This window comes from Geotrypetes seraphini, chromosome 3 (genome assembly GCF_902459505.1).
Source record: "Geotrypetes seraphini chromosome 3, aGeoSer1.1, whole genome shotgun sequence".
In the NCBI taxonomy this organism is placed as follows: domain Eukaryota; kingdom Metazoa; phylum Chordata; class Amphibia; order Gymnophiona; family Dermophiidae; genus Geotrypetes; species Geotrypetes seraphini.
In genome coordinates this window covers 45737064-45741383 of record NC_047086.1, presented here as the reverse complement: position 1 = coordinate 45741383, position 4320 = coordinate 45737064, and positions in this window count along the sequence as shown.

The following is a 4320-nucleotide window of genomic DNA, read 5'->3' as shown; positions in this document are numbered from 1 at the left end:
CTTTACCTGCGTACGTTCTGGTTCAGCAGGAACTTGTCTAACTTTGTCTTGAATCCCTGGAGGGTGTTTTCCCCTATAACAGCCTCCAGAAGCGTTCCAGTTTTCTAGCACTCTCTGGGTGAAGAAGAACTTCCTTACGTTTCTACGGAATCTATCCCATTTTAACTTTAGAGAGTGCCCTCTCGCACTCCATCCCCAGCCCGAAGAGACGAGGTTTGTGTGGGGCTGGGTTTGGGGGCAGAACAGGGCAGACCCGGGGGAGGATCAGGGCAGGGCCATGCGTCATCTTTTACCAGATGGAAAATCTGGTAACTCTATACTTGGGTAAATGGGAAATATTCAAATAGTCACACACCTGGAAAAGTATCCACTCTTCCTGATGTTAAAAGTACACACTGACAGCTCTTTGTGTGTCTGTCAAGCACGATTTTGCTTTGATGACAGTTTTTCATTGTTGTTCCCCAGAAGTCGCTGACCTAGGCAACCGACTAGCTACCTAATGGTTAAAGACGGCCCTGCTTCCCAGTCATAGGTTCAAGTGTAATTAACCTCAGAAAACAGGAATTTAATATTCAGCTTTTTTTGTGTGCGTGTTTGAAGCAGCAGAGGAAATAACCCAATAAGGCAAAATTTTATAGTTATTGAAAATTTCAAATTAAATCATTCACAATCAAATATGTGTTATAGAAAAATGAGTCATCTACATCCAAAGAGAAGAAAAATAAAAAAAATTATAACTAAGGAAATTAGTCTCAGTTAGACCTCAGGAGGCGAGAAGAGAAAATAGGTGTGTGTGTGTGGGTGGGGGGGGGGGGGGGGGAGGAGGAGGAGGGAAGATAAGCATGAAATGACCGATGAATTTAAACAGAAGCAAAATCATACATTGTCACATGAGACAGGATGGAACTTCCTGGATTAAATAATTTTTTTAGCATGTAAAGGAGATGTGTAGGGGTTTCGCACAAACGCAGTCACTGGAGCAGTATTATAATCCACAAGGTAAGGAGTTGAGCACAATCACTTTGTAATCCATAAGGCAGGGATCTCAAAGTCCCTCCTCCAGGGCTGCAATCCAGTTGGGTTTTCAGGATTTCCCCAATGAATATGCATGAGATCTATGTGCATGCACTGCTTTCAATGCATATTCATTGGGGAAATCCTGAAAACCCGACTGGATTGCGGCCCTCAAGGAGGGACTTTGAGATCCCTGCCATAAGGTAAACAAGTTCACTGCAAACTGTATAATCTCCAAGGTTTAAAAAAAAAAAGCAAAAACCACTGCAGATATTTGGTAATCCACAAGGAAAGAAAAAGGTGAGAGAAATCCACTTTTAACTCCCACTGTTACTCCCCAGAAAAAAGAAAAAACAAGAGGAGTCAGTTCATTCCAGGGTAGTAAAACAAGCCATTCCTGGTTTTCCACTTTAATTTCAACCGTTCCCCAAATAAAGCTGACTAAGCAGGTTTATCGTTCTATTTACGTTTCTTTACACGTTAGAATTCAAGTAATAACTCAGGAAATATTCACTGCTTCTCAGTTTTTTGGTTCTTTTGTAACCAAAGCCTTCTCTCTGTGCAATATAGGAGGCTTTGGGGCAGCCCACCACCCTCTCACAGCTGATTTTCTAGAATTATGTCCACTCCCACTGCCCTTTTACTCTCCCAGTCTTCTCGGTCTCTCTGACTTACATTGCAGTCCATGGCTTCAGCTTCAGGTTCAGGTAATGAGATAACCTCTGCTTCCATCCTGTCCATATCCTCTGGAGCTGCTATCTGCCCTGCTTCTGCTTTGGGAATCAGTTCCCCTAATGAGGAACATGGGGCAAGCATAGGGTAACCATATTAAAAAGAAAAAAAAAACCCTGGACACACAACCCCACCCTGTTCTGCCTCCAGCCTCGCCCCGTTGTTCCCAGCCCCACCCAGTTCTGCCTTTAGCCCAGCCCCATTCTGCCCTCCAGCCCTGCCCCAGAATGCTTCCTCTCCTTGCTGTGTGTGCCCCCTTTGCCTTCACCCGTACCTTTTTTACTTTCCCGGCAAGAGGTTGCTGCTCACATCGGCATCAGCGCTTTCTCTGATGTCACTTCCGGGACCTGTGCCTAGGATGTGACTTCAAAGGATAAAGAGACACTGATACGGGCATGCTTCTCAGCCAGAGAAGTTTAAAAACAAGGTACAGGAAAAGGGAAGGGGTCATGCGCATGGCAGGGGGTAGAGGAGGGGGCATGGGAGGGGTGCCACCACCCTGGCCGCCGCTTACCCTTTACTACGCCACTGGGTATAGTTACTCTCTGGGTCCTTAAGGGAAAATGTTTGTGTCTCTGGTGAAGATGGTCATGTAAATACAGCTTTTCTTTGAAAATATGAGGTGGAGTGAAGAAGTCTATGAGTACAAATGTACCTATGGCTACGCTACGTGAAGGCAAATTTTCATCTAAGGGAATTTACCCAACGTGCTATTAAGTTACCTAGGCAATAAGAGGCCAGAACAAGTCCTACCAACTGCCAATAATGTGCCCAAATTAATTCTACGCTCCAGGGAAACAACCAAAGTATGTCTGAATTAAAAATTGAACATTTCAGTTTTTAATTTAGATTAAATCTAAGTAAACAGCTTCAGAATCATGGCGAACAACATGTACTCTTAGCTGGCAGGGCATTGGATAAGGGCATTGGATATATATATATTTATTTTATTTAAAAGATACATTAACCGCCTATAATTAGGCGGTTTTGCAAAAGACAATCATATAAAATAAGAAACATTCAGCGCATATTATACAAATAACAACAGGTCCTTCATATCAGCCATATTTTACAGCACTCAACAGCGTATCAATACAGAAACATTCATAATCCTGGAAAAAAGCATTTATTGAAATGCTTCTACAAATAATGTAGAAACTTCAGAAAATCTACAAGAGCTCTTAGTGGTCCAGTCAACTTATTATATAGAAAGTATTGTTTAACCATACAGAGAGCAACACATAATATTCATTCCTCCCACTGAGTGGAGGACCACCAGGCCAATTGGGTTTTCAGGCTAGCCCTAATGAATATGCATGGAGCAGATTTGCATGCCTATCACTTCCATTATATGCAAATCTCTCTCATGCATATTCATTAGGGCTAGCCTGAAAACCCGATTGGCCTGGTGGTCCTCCAGGACAGGGTTGGGAATCACTGCTCTAGTATACATATATGTGCTTCTTATAGTAATTCCTCCCAATTTCCCCTCCTCAGGATCCCACCATCTGCACAGCCATTTCACGTCCAAATCTGATTCCAGTCGTTCCTACATGCACACACTCAGATGTCCCTCTGCCAATCATACTGGCACGGTATCTAGAAGTTCCCAAATAACTCCACGCAACCAAGGGATTCAACAAGAAAAGAAGCATAAAGTTTATTGGGCAAAATTTTGTGAAGAGCACTAGGTAAGCTCTTCAGAGTAGGTACCAATTTGAAAGGCTGGATGGCATTCAGCGATTGGTAAGCTTACAAAGTTAAACAGGATGTCGTATTTACCAATTAAAGTTCATAGAAACGCTACAAGACACAAACTATATCACACATCTACCCCTAAACCCGCATGATTACTGAAACCCAGTATTTCAACTGGCCACATTCAGGGTTTCTATCCTCAAATAAGTTAAAGTTCCCATTCTCATGTGGTGGTCACCCCTACATGCTAGGACAGTGGTCCCCTGTCCACAAATATCCTCATCCTCCCCCCCCCCCCCCGCCCACCACCACCTTTTTTTTTTTTTACAGGTGACAGCAAATTCACATTCCACAGGTATCCCTTAGGACAGAAACACTACAATGCACATTATCATTAACTTAAATCTTGCTAGGATGAAAGTGGCCTAGTGCATGTATGTGCACACAGTACTACCGGTCTAGTGGAGTCTCTGTAAATGTTGCAACTGTCTTGCATTGGGGACCATGATCCTCAGTGTCTGTGTCTCTATTGGCCGCTGAAGTCTGCTCGTCGACTCAGGAACTCTGGAGCACCTACTAAGCTGATTATAAACAAATCAATAAAGGATAAACCCTGATCTAAAAACAAACAGGGGACTTGGCAGAGAGAGGGAAGACTAACTAAATGCAAAAAAATAAGAGAGAGAAGGGGGGGGTTCCTAACTAGCCCAACCAACAGCAGTATCAGTTGCCTTTTCCCACCCTTCCTGTACTGACTACAACCACTGGCTAACTAGCACTAACCCCAGAGGCAGACTCTAGAACAGGCTTTAAGCAGAGTTCTTGGGGTGGGGAGGGCGGGGCAGGCTTAACCAAAATCATCAGAGGACAGGCTCA